Source organism: Neopelma chrysocephalum, unplaced genomic scaffold (genome assembly GCF_003984885.1).
Source record: "Neopelma chrysocephalum unplaced genomic scaffold, ASM398488v2 Primary Assembly neopelma1_188, whole genome shotgun sequence".
Classification (NCBI taxonomy): Eukaryota; Metazoa; Chordata; class Aves; order Passeriformes; family Pipridae; genus Neopelma; species Neopelma chrysocephalum.
This window is the reverse complement of record NW_020897850.1, coordinates 37,481-59,315: the sequence shown is the minus strand read 5'-3', so window position 1 is coordinate 59,315 and position 21,835 is coordinate 37,481. Positions and strand designations below refer to the sequence as shown.

The following is a 21,835-nucleotide window of genomic DNA, read 5'->3' as shown; positions in this document are numbered from 1 at the left end:
TTCACTGAGATTTACTGTTATAAACAGACACATTTTGATTAATTGTTTCCTAGTATTCTTAGGAACAGGACAGTCAAACCCCAAAGATATGGAAATGCTTACTTTTTCCACACACCTTGGATGTCCACAGTAATGTGTGAATTAGTAGTATTTGCAGAACACATTTCACAAGGCACAAAGGGGAGTTAGCTATCCGACTTCTATTAGTGCCTTTGAAATGCCCTCTCTTACTAATCTTGCATTTTTTTCCAGCACCTTCAGCCTAAATATCAAAGCAATTTACAGACATTAGGTAAGTCTTTTTCTTTTTATTAGACACATGGACAACCTGAGTTACAAGCAAGTGCAAAGCTCAAATGAGCTAAGTAATTTCAGCGCTAAACTGTCTTGAAAAAGGACAGCACGTGCCTCTCAAGGGCAACACATTTAACAATTGCATGCTGAAAGAGTTGCCTTTGTAACTGTCCTGGACAAATTTCCAAAAGGTGTGGAATGGTAATGGCACAGGGAGGTCAAGGCATCTTATGGGAAAAATGAGCTTCATGCCTGTTTGCAGCACGGGGCAGTAACGTGGCTGGAAGCAGAACTGCTAAGTTTAGTCCAGTTCTGCAACCTACCTCTGTGCATCAGCCACACACAACTCCCAGCCTACATGGACACGGTCACATGTGTTCCTCCAGGCTTTTTGAGGCTTTTTAGAGTCATATTTCCAGGAGGTAACTGTTGTGCTCACACCAGTGAGAACGGATTTGCATTAACCCTCACAACTCCAGAACTGCCCAGTGCTTCTCTCTGTGGGATCCATCAAACGAAAACATGACTGGCGTCTCATGCTTCTAAGGTTATGCAACCAGACACTCTGCTACTAGGAATTTTTCTGAAAGAGTTTCCTAACTAGTCAGTTTAATATTTCTCTTTGTATTAAGGCCAAGAATAGTAGGGTTGTTCAAGCCACAGCTTGGGAGGAAGGATAGGTGGTGCTGGTAGAACCAGCATGAACCTTGCGTGTACTTGGGCAAACACCCTTGCTGCAACTTTATCTACCAGTAAAAGAAACTAAATCAATACACATTTGGTGTGATCCTTTGAAATTTTTGGTGATGAGTGCTAGGAAAGCACTTGGTATTACCACATTCCATATTTGCCATCTGCCAGGGGAAACCTATAAACATTTAAACCTACAAGTGACCAGATGCTCAGTCCCAAGCAACTACCAGCTACTAGCAATTTCAAAATAGCAACTCCCTAGTATTTTGCCAGTAGCCACAAAGAAGTGGATGAAACAGCTGGCATTACTGATTGCCATCATCATCTTTGATAGGTTTCTTCAGCTCACAGTGAGTCAGGAAAGTTTCACCATGAAATTTCACCTTGACTACAATAAACTGAACAGATGCATTAAGTCAACTTTTATGGAGGCCCTCCCTGGGGTTTACTCTAGTCACTGGTGCTACAACAGTGCCACCAGGACAAACAGCCAGGTGTGCTGAGACTGAGGCATGCCCGATCTAGCAGAGACAGGTTGAAACACATGGTTAAGAATCAAAAGAATTTATGCTTTTGTTCTCTTTGTACTAGAAAAGTACAAAATACTAAATATCCAGCAGCTGAGAATGCCATCGATCAAACCATCCTACCTAAATTAGGAAGGTAACTCAAAAGCTGTATTGATCATGACTATTTAGTAAGAGTGAATGTAACAGCTGACTAGACTCCCAAAGTCATCAAAGCACACACCAGTTTCAGTTTGAGGAATTGTGGTTGATCCTTTTCAGGCAAAACCTATCTGAACAGGTTTTTTTCTGTTTGGAACACAAACAATTCATATTGCTAAAATAAAACCAGTAATAACAATAATAATAATAATAAAATCAAAATAGCAAAGTTTAAAGGCAATTTTAGTTGAGGATGAGGGAAGCTGCAAGTAAAAACCGCTTCAGGCTTTTGCTAAAATTACACCCTTCTAAACTCCAAAGCAACAGCCTTGCAATCTGATAGTCTTTTCGTCCCTTTACTAAGTTCACTCAGATGGCAGGCACAAAAGACATAAATGTTTTTGTAGAAATGAAAATAAAATATGTAAGCAAGTCTGCTAAAACAAGCTTTCTTGTTGTCACAATGACATGACTACTTCAGTAATTGGCTAGGTTGTATACTAAAACTATGTTTTTTAATTGATAAAGCAAAGAAATGTGTTACCTATGCAGCAGTTTTCAGGAAATCAAAACAGACTATGTCACCTGCAAATACCCTGTGCTGGACAGAAAAGGCAGCTGAACCTAATCACCTCACAGAAACTTACTCCTACACTGCATGGAATGGGACAAATTAACCAAGAGTGAAAGCTGATACACTTGGCCCCCAGGATGCTGGTGTACCTGTGCCACTCCACACCTGTCTTATTGCATTTGCTGTTCATCTTTGCTTCTACAAACATCCCAGACTCCCTCTGCTCCCCACAGAAGCAGGCAAGGTAGAGATACAGCACTTTGCCCTGTGGTAACTATTGGGCAGCCAACAGTAGAAGTGGAGAAAGTTGCTTGTTGTGTCCTCACAGGCCATTCTTGCTCACTCACGGGACAGTGGAAGCAGGACACTGCTTTGAGGGGAGCTTCCACTTCCCTGGGTATCATCCCATCACCTGGCTCCAACTCCTCACTTGTTGGACATATGTTTAGAGAGGGCAACACTAGGAGGTGAGGTGAGCAGCGTTCTGGTGCCCTCTTAGATTTCTGGGGAAGTTTTAGGCTTAAAACCCCCTGTGTAACATGCCCTTGGCATAAGTAAATCCAGGTTTGAAACATATGGTTGTAGCTCTCAGGACTTTGAAAGCTGGTGTTCTGGACACAACACTCTATATCCCAAATCACAGAGGATGGCCAGCTCTACGAGGACATGGGACCAATCTCTTTTGGCAAGCACACTGAGGCAAGAAAAATGAAAAGACAAGCCAAGGGACCAGGAGCTGGGGGGAGCTCATGGGGGTCTGGTTTTCCTACTGTGGATCCTTACAGGAGTTATGTGTCTCGAGCAGAGTAGAGGAGAGGAAATAGCCTTAGAGAAAAGGGTTGTTGGGAGGAAATGAGGTGTTTGCAGGGGAGATTCAGAAGGCCCTGAACATCCAGGCACTCAGCAGGGCAATGCCAGCAAACCAGCCACAGAGCAGCACAGGGGACAACAGCAGCATATTCAAGTAAGTTAATCATTAGGGAGGTATGCGAGGGGAAGCAGAAAGGGAAGGAAGACATATGCAGTGTTCACCAGTGGTTTGTATGCAACACTGTAGCTGGATATGAAAGTCCAGAAGACCACTATGAGATGAGTTTGAGGGTCTAATACAGGGAGCAGGAGGGAAATCAGAGCCCCTAATAAACTATATGGTACATTTGGGGACTGTGGTCAATGTTATAGCTTGCATACTCCAACTTCTGCCAGGGACAAAGGCTCAGAAAAAGCAAACTACAGCTCTGCAGTACCATGGCTTGTATTAAACTCTCCACTTCTCTCCTTTCCCCCAGTTGCTGTCGTCTTCTTAATTTCCACGGCAGACATCTCATTTTTTATCCCATTAATATAGCAATTCATGTCAAATCTATAACAGCATAATCAGCACATTATCAGTAATTAGAGAAATTGAAACAAACACAGCTCTCTGGAAAGGACCTTATGCAAAGCAGCACTGGGAAAATATTAACATCTCATTTCCTGCACACAGAGAGCAGAGATTGTCTCTGTAACCTTAGTGATTTTGTGAAGTTCAGTTCCTCCCTGACTCCTTCCTTCAGCCTGTCCCTCCTGGGTCAGGGGCTGGTGATGGTTACCCTCTCATGTCTCAATCCTTATTTAAGTAAATAAAAAACCAGCATGGAGGTGCAGTGGTGCATCACAAAGGGAAGGGGAAAGGAGACAGTGGGGAAGTTCATGCTTCTCCCATAATGATTACAGCCACTGTTCTAATTAAACTAAAATTATACAGACAACAACATTGATGCACTCAAGTGTTATGGAAAGGCAACTTGAAGAGATCAATGTTGTCATTGAAAATGCCATGATATAGTTGCATTATCGTAAAAGCACTCAAAAATATTTCAAATTAGCAAATACCAGTGAAGCAAACAACTAGCTGAACCACAAGCTCAAAAAGCATTTCTTCACTGAGGTCACGGCTAATATGGGGGAATAGGGAATAGAACAGGCTGTGAGAAGATACTATCAGGTAAAACTAGAAGATATTACTAAGACAAAAATCTTAGTACAATTCATGAAATGATTAGTCATTTATATGTATAATAAAGAATTTTATCCATAGATATCTCAGCTAGGCAGCACAAAATACACAAGAGGCAGATTCTGATTCAGAATTCAGAAGTGGAATCATCATGCTCTAAATGGGAGGAAAGCCTTATCTTTCCACCCACCCTTCTTCAACAAGGCTCCGAGAAGAGGCAGTAAAGCTGGGACTTAGCTGACCTGACCTACTACTTCAAGGCAGAAACCAGCCATGGATTCAACTGCCTGATGTTGAGAAACGACCTACTGCCAGCTCTTTTACACGTGCAACCTCAAAATCTGCGTTTATGTGGTTGTCACTGCAACACTCCTCTGAAGAGCTTGCTACTGACCTTTGTTTAGGCAGGGCATTGAAAAAGCTGGGCCACTGCTGTGATCCACAGGGTTCCTTTGGCATTTATCATGATTTTGTTAGTACACTTGCTTCACACAAAGCACCACGGGAGGTTCGAGACAGACAGTTAGTTGCACAGCTAGGAAAAGTACTGTGGCCAGCGAGTCAGTGGTAGGGAAGCAAGGAGGGCAACACAGAAAGACCTTCCAAGCTTGGATAGCTGCACCTCAGGGATATTTCACTGCACGTTTTTGTGTTCTTTTTTCTAAAACAGGGAGGGCTGGGGAGCCTCATCTCTGTACCATATGGTAGTTGTACGACCCTGCCTGCATGCATTGGAATTAACACCCTGAACACCCGTTCCTGGAGTCATGTGCTCATTTCAGTGCAAGATTTCTGGAGGCCATGAAACTGAGATGGGAAAACTAAGGGAAACATGATGTACAAGGAGCTGCCCTCTCCTGTGTTACAGGAAAGCTCGTCTTCAGCATCTCAAGGCTGGCATGGCAGCACAAGTGTTTTTACTTGGTTGCATTATGAAGCTGTCAAAATACTGCAATTGCTTACTATGCATTCAAACATATTTTCAAGCACAATCATCACTTCTGGTCTTTCTATCAGGGATGTGTGTTGCTTTCTGAACATTTTTACTGAAACTACAATTACTGTGAACAGTATCCTTCACAACAGAAGGTTTCAAATATTTACATAACACAAACCACAGGTGAGAACTGTCACATGGACAAGGTCAACTCATTCACTGCCCTGGGATATCTATGTGCCCATCAATTAAGTAGTGGAAAAATCATAGGAGAGTAATTCACATAAAAGTCACAGGTTCTTTTAATCCTCAGTCACTGATGGAAACAGAATTCCTGTGGAGTTACAACACCCTGAAATACACATTTTAAAAATACCATTTACAAATATAAGAAGTGACTGTTCTTGGTCCCATTGCACACCTGAACTCTGCTCCCATCTGTACCTGCAAAACTCTCACGTTTGTGGTTTTTTTTTTAAAACCATGTTTCTGATCCTGATTTACATTAGTGTGGAAGTAAAATCCACATATGGGCCTCAATATTTATCTTCTTCAGTTCAGTAACTTAAGTCTACTCTCTCTCCTTATCTACACGAAATCAGTTTGAACCTGAGAGTTGACAGTGTGTATACGTATATGCTTGTTTGGAAACAAATTGCATCACGATATGCCATAATTACCTTGCATCTGTTACCATTTGAAAATGGCACACCCAAAAATCAGCTACTACACCAAATTGGAAAAAACTTCTTTATGTGTGATCATGTAGGTGCCTTCTCAAAGAAAAGTCATCCACTGCTGGAGGCACTGGAAAAACAACCCTGATGGCAGATTTGGATTCTGGTATTGAAGACCACTTCAGACCAGAGAACTGGTGTACCTACTTACTGTCCTGTGAAACAACAGTTTAACCTGCCAGGCATCTTCACTACTTTCCTCACTGGCAAAAAAAAACCCCACTATTGGTGTACACAGCACCATTGCATTTCATCACGCTTCAGAATTCTGGCAGACTTTCCCTGAAAAAAGGACAACCAAACACACAGCAAAACCTGGGGGTGCCATGACGAGGTCTAACGCTGCACCTCACAGCTGATGCTCCTGAAGATTCAAGTGGTGCAACAGTAACCAAGCATTCCCAGCATGGCAGGGAGGGTGCTATATCCCCTTCTCCAACAACATCTCGAAGTAGGTAAAGGCAACTTTCCAGAGGGAATCTAGGCCAGCCTGGGAATAGGAGAGCTATAATAAGCGCTGCTGGTGAAAAAACGAGCAGATCCACTTGAGTGCTTGGGAAAACTGAACAGCATCCACAATGGGAGAAAGACAGCCAAATAAAATACCCAGACTGTCTTAATAAGCTAGTCCAGAAACAAGAAATGATGGATGTTTGCCACTATAAAATATCACAAAGATTCAGATTATTTGACTCCCAGCACATTACAAGCAGAGGGAGTTCCTAGAAAGGACCATACTTGCACTGACCTTGACTACTGTACAGAAACTGGAAATGGAAGAAACAACAAATTACAATCTTCCTCTCCTACTATTCTTTCACCTACTCCAGCTACTTACTTTAACATGAATGAAATAAGATCAGTGTGACTAAAAAAGGAAAGCTAGCTGACGAAGGAGAGTATATAAAAACTCCTGGTAGGATTTCACTTCGAAAACTGCATCCTGCACATTTCCAGGCACTTCATTCTGCATCATATATACACACACACCCCATATATGCAAGGCAGACAAGTTTTACAAGAGTCAAACAGTCTTGCTTATAAGGAAGGAATAAAGGAACTACAGAAATGGACAGATATATGACAGATACAATCCAATATCCAAAGGGAAATAAAAACAGAGGAAAAAGAAGGTAACCTGGAAGACACTGCAGAAGGATAAACTAATAAGAAGCTGTGATTAAAACACTAAGATGCATTGGGGAACCACTGAAAGAAGCTGAGTTACATAAAAAGAAACAAAATCTGCAGCAGGTCAGACTGGACAAGAACTGGGTTACTTTTTTTACCATTTATTTAACAAGCTACTTAGCAGCTTTTGGAAGGTCTCTCCAGTCAGCTGTCTATGGGTATGAGAATGCAAACTAGAATAAATTGAACTTTCTGCTGATCAATGCATCAGACACAAAAATATTACTTAGAAAAAGCAAACAAACCACCTCGGGGACAGCTTCAGGCACAGCAAGATCTTTTATTTTCTCTAAAACATAGTCCTTCCAGCACAGGGCCATCAGGATTGGCAGAACTTTAAGGAGAGTTTTAATATTCATACAGAAACAGCTGGTCATGGTACTGCATATCTGATCCAAAAGAAGAAGAGATGGGCTCTCAAGTGTGTTTGAAAAGAAGCTGAAGCTCACGAGCCAGACATACTTTTAAGAAGGGGTATTGACAGGAGGAGAGCAGAGCCTGAATCAGACAATATGTTCTGTATTCCGGGGACAATGACAGTGTAGAGTGATGGCTCATATTAAATGCTTTCTCTCCATTAATGCTGTACACTGTAATAATCTGACCATTACTATTACCAAATCTGCAATGTCCCTGCCTGGAGCTAATAAGTAATGAACTAAGCGGGTGAATATTCTGTTGCGTAAGGAGAGCTATTAGCAATCCTTTCCCAACCGCTCTGAAAACAAGAGATGCCTTCCAGGTATGACCTATCCATGTGACAGGGTACATCCCACACAGCCCTTATTCCTTCAGTCTGGAAATTCCAGGGGCACTCCCAGCACTCAGAAGAGGAATAAAAAGTGGATCACCTCCTGTAGGGTGGTTCTGCACAAGGCTGGGCGGCAGATGTCAGACTGCAAAGCACGGGATAAAACAAAGTCTGCAGAAGAGGTTTGAAGAGAAATAGTAAGAAGGACACAAGTCTGTTCCCAGTCCTGCTACTGACGCTCCAAAACAAATTGTGGCATTACCACAGCGCTCATTGCCTTGGTTGTGACAACAGGACAATGGGATAATGCTGAGCCCACAGGTGTGTCAAGCCCTGTGACAAGTCTCAGTTTAGCTGCTTTCCTTTTGCCATAGCTTTTCCTGTTTGTTAAGTTCCCCAATTGTTTTAATTGTTCCTTTCAACCTCTGCATCACTTTTTGTTCTTCCTCAAATTATTATTTTGTTTTAGCTCGTAATCCCAAAGCATTGGTTATGATGTTGTTCCTGGCAGAAGAGAAGCGCTGAAGTTTCACTCTGGCTATCTTTGGCTTGTTTTCACAACCAAGCGTTGCTGGTTCACATCTGAATGGACACTGCCGTGAGAGCCACTCCACCCTGACCATAAGACTGCTTCTGACCTGCAAATATTGCCTCACTACATAAGTGGGAAGTTTGGGAACCGAGACAGATGAAATAGAGCAAACTCCAGACATCTTTAAGAGAAAGGGTAAAGTGCTGGTCTTGAACCCATTTTAACTCCATCTGAAGGCTTGTTCGTGGTCCTCATTACTACACTATTTAAATATGTCCTATAATACCTTTAGCACTTTTTTGCAATAGAGAGAAGTGTTATTACACTCACCTTTACAAGTGGAGGGACCAAAACATATGCAGATAAGGTGGCTAGCCCATTCAGGTGACAGAAGCTGAGCAAAAACCTACTTCGACACCTTAGAAAATAACACTCTCTCCCAAGAACTCTACTGGGCTTCACTGTTAGGACTTGACATTTATACAGTGATTGCACTCAGAAGCAAACTGAAACACAGGGCCATTGTCCAAGGCATTCCAGAAATACCGAGCAGAAAGCGGCCCTGAAGAGCTCAAAGCCAAAATAGTTAAGATAGTGAAGCACTAGAGGAAGGATCTGTCTGAATCCTAGTTTACAGTTAGGAACAGAGGTGCAGGAAGAAGCAGAAAGTTGCCTAAATCCCATTTTGACCCTCTGCCGACATGGCCACGTTTCTGGGGTTATGTTGCTGCTCTAGAAATAGAAGGATGAACTACAAGAGAAAAGTAAAATGCCATGGACATCTTGCCAGAGCTCTCAGAATGCATCATTTCGCTTTGCATTTGAGCATTGATTTTAAACACGTCCCCCATGGGAACAACTGATTTCTAATGCTCCTCTTTGTCAAAGCATTGACTGAAATCTCTCCACTCACAAGGGGTAGCAAAGATGGATGGCTTGCATCATAAGAGAGCTTCAAAATCATTCCAGAAACACATCCCTCCTTTGCCACAAGAATCAGGACAGAGGCACTCCAACCCTTCCCATGGTTATAATACATGGCACAAATCCATCTAGGAAAGCAGGATTCCTCACCCGACCCAAGTCACAGCTAAACAGTCTTAGAAACCAGCAAAGCTCTCTGCTGGTACAAGCAAAACAGGAGGGTATCAATCGATCACCCCAGCTAACCAAGCAGGGTGTTTTTAACACCAGAGCTGAGCTGTGAGACTGTCAGAGGAGATGAGGGAAGGAAAAAAACCAAACCTGCTTACAAGAAGCATGAAAAAATGCTTCTTCTGTCCCTATACCAAGAAGGTGACTGAGATAATATTCCCAGCATTTGAGGACACACGTGTTCCTTCTAGCAAGCAACCTCCAAGCCCCTTCCACCGCGTGCCCTCCCCCACAGTCCTCATCATAAACAGCAAAGGCTGAGGTTTTCATTAGGAGAAAATTAACCTGAATTTTTTTTAAGCTGGCAACAAAGACATATGACTTTTCCTGGCATTTCGCCTGTTTATACAGGACCTGCCAAACTGGTTGTGTGATTTTTTTATGCTCCTTGCTTTTCCACAAAGTCCTTCGAAAGGCAGAATAACAGAAACCAACTAAAGAAAAACTTTATTTATACAGGTCCAAAGATCAAACCTTGGTAATACAGTTGGAAAAATCAAAAATCAAACACAATCTTCCTAAATTTATTTTGACTATCCTAAGACTATAATTGTTTACATTTATTAAGTATGTGTTGAACAGTTGTTTTGAGCAGTGAAACGCTCAAAATCGTTTAACAGCTAAAGAGATAAGTTATGTGGCAGATAAAATGGGAAACTGAGGCACAATGTAGTGAAATGAGATGCCCAAGGTAGGCCAGGCCAGGCACAGAGATCAGGTGTTCTAAGCAACCATCTGGTTCCCTGCATGGCCACGCCACTTCTTCTACATACATGTGCCTAATTCCCAACCAATGCTGGGATATGAATGCCTTAATTCTAACACCAAACAGTTCAGAATCCTACAAAATGATGCTGCTTTACTGTCCTACAATACACTAAATAGAAAATAATCCATCAGTCACAACTGCCTGGCCGTAAGTCCACTGCCAGAGGCCTGAAGACCAGAAGTGGTAACAAATGTTATAGTAAACATTTCCCTCAATATATGCAATCTTCCTAATATCAAAATATTACACCAAAAATAGCCCTTTCAATTTCCACACAGGTTTAAATGTTGAGGGTTGTTGTTTTGGGTTGGTTGTTTGTTTTTTTTTTTCAGAATAACTTATCTAGAGCACAACAGCAAACTGTGCTGCTACACTTTCCAAGTGGAACACTTGGCCTTTGATTCAGAAAATTCTGGTTTAATATTAATTTTCCTGTCCATGTGCAAAATAAAATGCAAGTTTAGCTTTCTGTTTGGAGTGCTCTCGTCTTGATCTAATATAAAAAAATCTCCTCACAGAACAAAAGTGCTGTGGGCATGAGAAAAAAAAAAATTAAAAAATAAAAAGTAAAAATCAATTCAGTGTACCAAACCAGTCACCCAACCCACACAGCCTGGGGTGCCCCACTGTTTACTCAGGTGTCTCTATCTTCTCCAATGGCACAGAAAGCACAGCCTTCCCCTCCAACACTTGCATATTGCTCCGCTCTCTCACCCTTGAGGCCACCTAGCACACACAGAGTCTGCCACTCAGATAGCCCTGGTTTAACTGACATGGTAAATATTCATTTTCACTGGGCTGTATAATAAAGGATGAGATAAAACCCTGAGTAAATAAACGGGCAAAGTTCGAGCATACAGCTGCTCCTCACAGGCTACTTTGAGCTGACACACCTGCCTCTTTGGCAGCTGGTTTAGCTCCCTAAGGTTTGGGCTTTGCAGGGCTGGGATCATTCTGTCAGCCAGAAAGATCCCAAAGCGATTTACAAACAATTTACGAGGGATTGACAATCTCACTGCACAACAAGTAAATGGGCACCACTGCTTACACACCTGCAAGCAAAAAAAAAAAAGAAAAAATCATTCACCAGATTCCAGTTACACCAGAAAGACAGCTGTTTGAGAGCCCTTAGAGTCAACTTAAATGAGAAGGAGCCCTCCTGACCCTGGCAAGCCCCAGAGAAACACCACAAGCTGCCTGAGCTTGCCCAGGTCCCTTGGTAGCCACCATGGAGGAATTCATGGAGGCAACAGTAATATCAACATACATAACCACATAGTGTGCAAGAAAGGATCCCTCAAAACAGACTGGATGCTTACAGCTCAGACTTCATGGACATAGTGAAGCCATCCTACAGACCCCTCCTCTACAGCATGCATCCTTGGACTGCTTTTAGGCTAAGACATGTAAGACACTGATGGCAAGTGTGATTCTCCACACCAGGAAAATCCAGCCTGAATCAGATAGAACGATGTACACTCTATGTGTGACAGGATGACATGCATGCAACAAACTGCATTCATCATGCAACTAGAGACCATTCTACTTGCCTCCTGCCTGACAATCCTGTGCTAAAATTACATAACTTTGTAAGCTGCCACAAAGAAAAAAAAAGAAGTATTTCTTTACTTATTTACACCGAAAGCTTCTCTTCTTCCTATCTCCATCCAGGCTGGAATCCTAATAAATGATCCAAGGCCCCAGAGTGGAAACACTAAAGCTACTAATACATTTAGTAAGCCCAGTTTGGATGGAAACGTGAAACTTTTTATTGGCCTGGTTGATGTAGGTGAAAGAGTGGACAGGCTCTCAAACAAAGCTCTGCTATCTTTCAACACACACACTTATGCACATGCACATACACTTATGCTATATGTGCATATTATTACATATCTCCATTGCAACTTCAATCTTAACATCAAGATTTACAGTATTAATCAGGAACCTGTGCTGGAACTCATCTCAATCTGCAAGTGCACACAAATAAATGCAAGATCTTAACACTTGATGTTGCATGAACTAATCTGAAACTGTGAGCAAGCACGTGCATTCCTCACTGACACAAGGAACTACGGGTTTTGCTGAACACTGAAAATTGCAAATGTGGAAAACAGAGATACTGGTATCTTTAGTGAGCTCCTATTACTTGCAATAGGTGGCTGGTCACATAGTCAGTGATACCTTGCAGCATGGTAATACCCCTTGTCATAGCTAAGCCTGTAATTACAGAACAGATTAAAAAAAAAAATATGCATCAACCCTGTTGGGAGATGCATATACCATCCTTGGCACATCAGAATTTAGTATCAGATTTACGAAGAGGTCCTAGTTTGGAGAGAGAATGAGGAATCCTGTTACCAAGAGACAGGTGAGAATTCAGGGGCACAAATTCTCTAATGCATGGAAGAAAAATGGGAAAAGGAGAGAGTCACAAATACAGCAGAGAACATGAAAAAGAATCAGATCTCACTGATGAGGATGGAAAGGAAACACAAGACACCCATGAGAGCAAGTGAGAGGAAACACCACAAGCCTCTGGTTTTTAGAAGCAGCACAAGCTCTTATCTCCAAGGTTTAACTATAAGAGCTGTGGAAGTCAGAAAAAACATAAACATCTTCTTTTGTTAAAGGTTGTGGGTTTCTTTCCCATCCTCTATGGAAACACAAACTCTAAGGGCACCAGATACGCAGATTTCAGACAAAACTGCAAATCCAAATACCTCAACAAGTCCTAGAGAACAGTCCTAGAGATCAGAGAGCTAGAGGGATTTTTCACTATTCAGAATACCTACAGGTGCCTATTAATACAACAAAGAAGGCAGTTGTTTTTTTTTCCTAAAAGAAAACCATTTTATTCCACCCTCGCACCCTAGCAAAATTAGTCCTTCTGATTAAACCAAAATCAGAAGATTTCTTTTGGTCAGCAACACCAGCTGCATCTGAAACATTACTTAGAAAAAGCCACCTCCATTCTTTACAGACACACAACTCAACACTAATCTTTTAATACAACTCATTGCTATGCAATGGGTCACCTAGAAGTTTTTTTGCCCTGCATTAATTCAAACTAATTTATCTCAATGTACGTGAGAACAGACACTGCACCAAACATACAGCATGCCATTGGTCTCAAAAGTGGTGCATCAGCCCAGAAAAATCACCCAAAGTGATCACCCTGAAGCCAATGTTGGCTAGTAAATTTTACACCTGTGTTAGTTAATGGGTGTCAGTTGTAATATCTTCCTTTCAATTTACACTGGACCATAAATTCCCATCTAGTCAAAGGTCAAGGTTTAATAAACAACTGCAGGGATTTAACTCCTGTTCCTTACCACCCTGTCATCAGGAGTTACAATCCCAAAGCAGACTAGGCAAAAGGGAATGCCTGAGTGATCTTTACCTGCTCCAGAGCAAAGTCCAGGAGCTTCCTTGAAGCCACTGGGGGCTCAAACCCAAGAAAAATTGACCCTCAAGTTAAACAGAGGCATTTGATTAGCTACACACAGCGACGGCATCAGCAGCTGCAGATTTAATGTAACTAGGATGGCTAGCACTCTAATATTTTCGTAACAAGAAGTTTCAACCACTGAAACTCAAGAAGAAAGCAACACTCTAGTAGAGATAAGGATATGTATACAAACTGAAAAGGGGGTAGTGAGGAAACTGGAATTATCAGGTCTACTGCTAGAGCAGCAAGGACAAACCTTCAGTGGTCAATCTCTCAAGATGGTTTTTTTCTCTACTAAAGGATGCTATTTAAGGCAAGCAATCTACACCACTATTCAAAACAGCAAAAAACAAGGGAAAACCCACACCACACTCCTCAACTCCAAAAAATCCAGCACAAGTGGTACAATCTGTGTTTTCACATATTATGTATACATTTAACATATCTGTGTTCCCCATACGCACAAACTACTCACAAACTTCCGCCAGCCAATTTGTACAGTGATGAGGGTAATCCCAGGCACAAGCGCTTTGTTCCCTGACAAAGATTTACAGAGCAATTTGTATCATTAAAGAACATCATCATCCACATAACTATCTTTTTCTTTGTATCTTTTTCTACCTTTAAATTTCAGACACTTGTTTCAGAGAACAAGAGAAAACAACAAACAAACAAACAGCTACGTTCACTTACACTGACAATACACCAAATCTAGGCCAACAGTAATCCTCAGCACCCAGCAAGACAGGCTGCATTTCTGAACATATACATAAGGCAGCAGTTGCCCATGCTATCATTTAACCACACCAGTATAGGTAGCAAAGGCCTAAATAAGCTTTGATGGCTGAAGAGCAGGGCTTGACTGAGCCTTCAAAGCAGAAACGCACAGGGATCCTCTCTGCTCTTGCACTGCACTTGAGGCTATGATTCCCTGATGCATCTATATAATCTTTGGCCAAAACACCAACTCAGTCTTTAGAAAACTTCAGGTCTATATAAAAAAACTCACTCCATACCTGACTATTCCCTGTGATATATGAGCCCATCAAGGATGATTGTACAAACCGTAGGTGTCACACACTGTTTCACTTGCTGTCACTCAGCTAGACTTCAGAAATATAACTCTTTATTCAAAGACCTTTGAAGCTGGGGGGGAAGGGAGGAAATCTTCCAGGAAAAAATAAACAAACAAACCAGAAGTTATTTCTTCAGTTAAATTTTACTTGCACTGACATAATACCTCCTTCACCATTGTAAACTCCTGAAGTCTACCTGAACCTTGACCTCATTTTCTTCAAGTTTCATGCAGAAAACAGGCTTTCAGAGAGCTTGGACTCCTCTTAATATCCTTACCATGGGGATGGCTGTTCACACTTCACAGTTTGCAGCTGCTGAAGCATGTGTCTACTGTCACCCACGGTAAGTTAAGATTTCAGGTGGGAAACTAGCAGCAAGGGCAGACAGATTCTCAGGAAGCCAAAGATGCTGTTCTCATGATGACATCATTTGTAATGAAAAGTCACAGGAGAAATTTCCTGCCTCTCTCAACTATGTCAAAGCAGAATTTTACCAAGTAAAAATCCTGACCAAAGTTTCTCCTCAGAGGTTCTATGGAGGAAATATTACAGCATATTTCCTTTTAAACCAGTGCCAGCTGCTCCTGTCAAACCGCAAATATCTGATCACGGAGTCCTTAATAAACGTTCAGCATCAGGCAATTTGGGATGCAACTAAACCATTGAACAAGAGAATGGCTTCAGCACTGAAGGAAAAGCCTGTTGTTACATGATAGGTCACAGCTACCTCCCTTTAGACAGCGCTGAGAGAGCGAGTCAGCCTGTCTCTCACTGCAGTCATTCCACTAACGCCCAGACTGGTTGCTTAATCCTAGCTCATGTCCTGCACCATGTCCTTCCTAGCAAAACATAAAATCAGCAGGAAACAGAGACAGTTTAGCGACTACACACTGCTGCTGAGCACAAGCCTGCTCATTGGCCACAACAATTAAATTTAGTACAAAAGAGAGGGCCTGAAAGAAGGGGTCCATTTGCTTTAGCTCTTTTTTGTCCTCCCTTCCCCTGCCCTTTTGGAAAGCACAGTCCCTTCCTCGCTGGCTAGCAGGGGGATAAAAAATTGAGCTAAGCAGATGTTGCAAGGTTCCAGGTACAGGGTAATAAACATTAACACACTGAGTACATGCATAATAGCTGGAGCAGCAGAGGAGCCATCATTTGAAGGGAAGACCTCCCAACCTCACATGGTAATTGTGCCCAATCAAGCCAACAGATTGGTGACAGCAGGTCAGCCCAAGCAATGCTGGGATCCCAAAATACACCATGGCAATGAACTGCCTGATGATTAAAGCTGCTAGGGGATAATTTCAATTACCTGAACCTGAAACCCAGTCTATAGGCAGATAGGAACAGCACCTCAGCCATTTAGCACTGAATCCATTCCAGTGGTACCTAAGTTCGTAGTACAGTTTAGGCTATGAGGGGGAGGAGTCTCTTTGTCCCCACCGACATACAGAACAAGAGGACTCTGCTGCAAGCCAAAGCCTGTACTAGAAACACTGAGAGACTGCACCAGCAAGGCCTGGGATGAGGCCAGGCACATGGGATTGCCTTGCACAGTGGGCCGCTGGGCAGATTTCAGGTGCACATGTGCAACCAGTCACAACACATCACATCAGCAGCACTGCCACCTCCTCCATGCAGAACCTTCCAAAGGAGACCCACATCTTAACCCACCTTATTAGTGCACAAACAAGCAAAGCCTATTTCCAAAGTTTGTCTCTCCAGTCAATGGCAGAGTCAGGGAAAGGGGCCAAGCTCCTTCTCACCATCACCCCTGCGTGTCCGTGCCACGTGTAAGGACACCAAAGCAGATGCATTTGGCAAGAGGGGGTACACAACCACCCTGCAATAAGGACAGTCGCTGCTCCAAGGAGCCCCACAGTAAAGGGGCTGCTTTGAACTTTGGCCACAGCATGGGTCAAGATATATCTGAGCGTGCAGATCACATCACACCCCACACGCCGCTCTCCAGAACAAGCCCTTTTCTACCAACAGACGACGTCCCACTGTCAAAAATTCCTACCATCTGCTTTTCATTTCTCCCTATAATGGAAAAATAGATTCTCTGCTATTTTTAAAACAGAATTTGTCTGCAGTCTTAACTTCTTTGCTTTCTAATAAACATTTTTGCCTCAATACGTAGATGTCACTCAGAAAACAGGCTTTAGAGACAGGGAAAAGCTGGTTCAGGAGACCACAACCAAGACCACTGAGGGATAAATCTCCCTGAGACCAGTACCTCAACTTCCCAACTTCACTATTCAAAAAAAATGACATGTTCCTACTAAAAATAAATAAATCCAGAATACATTAAGAAAAAAAAAACCCTGACTGATAATTTTGATTGAACTGGATTAGGAAGCAACTACAGAGGCAAACCTGAGAAAATAAGAGCCTTTCATAAGCAGTGGGATGGAGGTAGAAGGGACACATAATATCATGATAAATACCTTGAGGCAGCACCTCTTCAGTTTGGATTAATTGCTGGCAGAACATCATGTCTGACCAGGTTTTCAACTAGATTTCTCCAGGTCCAGTCCAGTGGTATACTGGTAAGCTTCTGTATCTACTTTAATCGATGAAAGTATTCACGACAGACACTAACAGCAGACATCTTAATTTAGGAAGTAATACACAGAAGTGGCTGATTTTCTGTTTGTGGAAAAAAAGTGTTTCTTCTGAAATTGGACATAAAAGAACTTTTTCCATTACAAAGGAAAAATCTATAAAAAAAAATCTTTTGAGATTTTTTTATGGGAAATGACACTTAAAACCAGTTTTACTTCTATGTAACAAACACACAACAGAGATGTAACAGCACATGCAACATACCTGGTTATTTAAAACAAAAAAGGCAGGGAAACACACTAACAGCTCATCCTGCAAATTCTGTACTTGTACATGAATTTATGTATTTAAAAAAAGGGACTGAGTAAGTCTCACTTTAAGCAAGTTTAAGGAGTTTTTGTTAGTTGAACTTCTGCTTTATTTCTGAACTGCATGCTTTAAAGTTAACACATCATCATGTGGATGAATGTCTAAAAACTGTCTTATGAAATGTCTGGAATTAATACTCTGTGTGTGTGTGTAGTGGATTAGCCAGTACTCAGGTTAATTGAAAAGTTAGGGTGTTAAAGGAATAGCTAAATAGACAAGAGTAATATAGTAGCTTTGAAATAAGCTTAAAATGCTTAAGCCTACAGGTCTTGTTAGATCCATGCTCAAAATAGAAACTGTAAAATCTCAGCCTTGAAGCCTGTTCCAAGTCCATTCATAGGATCTATACACACATTACAAAAAGAGTTAATTTACTGAGTGTTTTGATTCATCTGTAGTAGTGCAAAAAGGCAATGACACATACAGCTTTTCCTCCCTATGACTTTAACATCTCCATATATAATATAGGGCTCCCATTAAACTGTGGGAGTGGGTAGGTTTGCTCAGGGATCTCAAAGATAGCACACTTCCAGGGCTTTGAACTACCTGGGTCATATCCCACATTTCCCATGCACTCATTGCTAAACAAAGGGCAACACTTGTGCTCTCTCACTTGCGTGGGATCACCATCCTGTCATCAGATCTGCACAGTGGGTATCTGCACATACACAGTGTCCCACTGAAGTCACAGGCACAGAGGTGCATCTGCACAGATCCGAATTTAGGCTCAGGAGTTTAGCTGGAGCCCACAGTAAGGGCTGGTGCAAACTTGGGTTTGGGGGGTCGGATGTTTTAGTTTCATTTTATAAACCAGGGTAACAATTCAGCAAAAATTTACAGAAGAATCGGCTGTGCTGATGTAAAAAGGGATTCACATTACTGCCTTTCACCTCAAGCATCAGTTTAAAAAACAAACACCTTGCCTACAGAAAGCAACCAAGCAGCACAGCTACTGCATATGAAGCCATTGCCCAATTTATACAGAGACAATTCTGGAATCACAATATTTTTGTTCCAGAATAATTAAGTTGTTAGTAATGTGGGCAATTCATTCCATGATAATAATAAATGTACAGCAGGGCAGTCATTCTAGAAGACTTAAGATGGTTATACATTCCCATACACACACCCAATAGACTAGGCCATAAGGAATATGGGATAGATCCCAATGCCAGCTAAAAACAGTGGGAGTCTTCCCAGCGACTTCAGTGGGCTTTGGCTGAGGTACTCTGTAAAGGAAATTGCTTAATTCCTGTGTATTTTTAAAAAGGATTCTAAAAAAAAATTAAAAAAATTAAAATAAAACTGAGCTGCAAGCCTGCAGGCATCCAGACACTCGAGTAATCCCACCAAACCCAGCGGGACCCATGTGCTTTTGTAGAACTGTGTTCTTCTTGATGTGTGAAGACTGCATTTATACATCAAGAGCAGACAGAAAAAATAATTAACTCTTAGCCTTCTCACTGAGAGACGGTCCAAGAAAAAGTCTCAGACCGTGTTTAACCACGAAATGCACCTTGCTTTAAACTACCATCCTCTTTTTTAACTTCAGCAGTAGGAAATTAGTAGTGTGAATTGAAAACATCGAGGTGAGAAGCACTGCAATCAACTCCTGCCAAAAAAAAAAATAAAAAAATCACTCCATATGATGTTTTGTATTTCCTGAGGGATTTATTTTGTGACTGCTAAGTATAAGCATCAGTGATTTAGTATTTTTTTTTAAGGATAAAAATCTTTCCATCTAAAAATTCTAACCAGATGTGAATTTCAGACTTCCAAATTTGGGAATGTTCAGATCAAGAGCTGTTGTTCTAGTCTTTTAGCCATAATCATCAGTGTAAACATAAAAGTTTTCAATTATTTCATCCTCAAACCATCAAGATGCTCAACCTTTATTTGGCCTAAACCAAGTCCAGGCCTGGAAAATCCCAGTAGACACTTACAGGATGCAGGCTAAAACCACAGAACCTTAGATCACACAAGTTTTGCACAACTCTGGTAATTTAGTTATTAAAGTTCAGCAAAATTTTTGATGTAAATCTCACGTATGGCAATTACCTGGGTGAGCTAAGGCTAAGTTTCAAAATTAGTACACGTACCTGCCATTGATTTGCATCACAAATTGCAGGTTTCTAAGGAGGAGAGACTATGTTCCTTTCTCTTTCTTTAGCTGGGCTCTGTTAGTCTAATCCTGACCTTCTGAGGTGTTGCAGAGATGAGCAAACCCTTTCTGAACCATCAGTTCTGTCTGCCCTGTGCATCTCCCAAAACAAAAGAGAAAAATGAGAAAATATTCCTTGTATTGCAGCTCTAGCTTTCTACTAGTTAATAAATTTAATTCAACCTTTTATTAAATCATTTAACCATTTAATAAATCATTATGTAGACATCATTTAAATAAATCTTAACCCTTCTGGCTATGGAATTAACATGTTAACCCATTGCTTACCAATTTAGTAGTACCTTTATGGCAGTGACCAATTTCTGTTCTTCCATGTGCCAGTCTTCCCTCTCACCAACCTTTAGACATCAGTTCACCCCCTTCAATCCTTTACAGGATTTGCTTCTCTGTGGGAATGAAGTTGTCTACGTGTTTCAAACATCACAGACAACATCAGTCCACTGTTGCTTGTAGCTTGTGCTTATGATCTGTGGAACAAAGTGTCTGAGGATTGCTGCATGCTGCACAGGCAGCAGTATAGTTCAAGTCTCCCAGTACTACAACAGAACTGCATTTTTAAAGTTTTTTTAAATTAGTTTTCTTTTTTTTTAAATGCAGCCTATACTGAGGCACAGACAAGGAGCATGCAGGGAGCTCAAGGAGTCACCCATAAGAAAATCCAGCTGTCTGCAGGATTGGACCAAAAAAAAAAATTTAAAAAAAAAAATCTACTTCATACTAACTCTTTAGACAGCCTACAATAGTCTCTTTTTAGAAAGTAACATTACTTGAAAGTAAATGTAATAGGCAACAGCATGTATTGCACATAACATTATGATATATATAAACTATATTGCACTTAGTGTAGCATATAACAATAACATAATACATTTTGACTAAAATTTATGAGCCAGAATTTACGTCAGTCACAATTAGTAACAGAAACTCCCACTAGTTCTAATCAGAGTGGATTAAGTCCTGATGCTAAGATTGAAACACTCACAAAAATCCTGGATCTATAGACGGAGAGAAACAAAAGTATATAAAATCCTGAGATATTATCCTGAAATTCGTTCTCTCATAAACAACCTCATTGAGAAAATCCAAGCCAGGTAAAAGTTCTGAATCATATCCTTCCAAAATCAGTGGCCAAGACCCCAAGATGATCAACATGCCCAGAGGGATATAGTGAACTGAGGTCTTCAGAGGAAAAAAAAATGGTGTCTCATATGACATATGAAAAGAACACAAGCAGCAAATGCAGTTGTAAGACTTTCTAGGCACTGGGATCCCACAACCCTGCGAACAGCTCCTGAGTTGAGATCCTGATCCTGCCACTGACAAATTGCTGCTCTTAAAAAAGTTAACAGTCAAACCTTGGGGTTCACTAAAGCAGCTTCCACTGCTGACACAAGTCTGCCTCTCAGCATAACCACGCAACATTTTATGCCAGGGCAACTGCGAAGACTGAAACTCTCTTTGAAGACAGGCAAGCAGATGTATTGGAACAGGTATTGCTCATTTTGTTCGGAGTTTGTTGTTGTTTTAGGTTGTTACTTGTTTTTAAACAGAGGTACTACACCGCTTAAACGCTCAATGACTAACAATCATTACACCACTGTATGAAAGTGTTTGCTTGGTGACCCTGTGCTGTCTCTTTGTGACTGCTCTGAGCTCACCTGCAGGTTCAGGAGTCTCTTTTCAAGGCAACTGCATCCAAGAGGCACCTGTCAAGACAAGTTTGTTTCCATCTCCTGCAACCCAACTACTAGCACTTCCTCACTGTTAAGATGTCTCTTCGCTCCACCTTCTGTATCCCTAATGATAAGACAGGTTCTACAGGCCAGATGTTGACATCCTTTACACCAGCTGTGTCCTGGCTGACAGCATGGGTGATTCCAATGGGTTGGCAT

General features: G+C 41.5%; 1 protein-coding gene across 5 annotated transcripts in view; it reads right to left on the bottom strand.

Annotated features, from left to right (window-relative positions):
• ETV6 (ETS variant 6) overlaps window positions 1-21,835 on the bottom strand; it is a 128,867-nt gene that overhangs the window by 89,023 nt on the left and 18,009 nt on the right. For 2 of the 5 annotated variants that reach the window (XM_027702529.1, XM_027702527.1), the window contains exons 1-2: window positions 19,861-20,014; window positions 19,278-19,373 (exon numbers count right to left, since the gene is read on the bottom strand). The exons of 2 other annotated variants lie outside the window; for them this stretch is intronic. The gene's annotated coding sequence lies outside the window, so the exon portion shown is untranslated. Of the gene's footprint in view, window positions 1-19,277; window positions 19,374-19,860; window positions 20,015-21,835 lie in introns of those variants that run through there. One more of the 5 variants, XM_027702528.1, reaches the window with a different exon arrangement.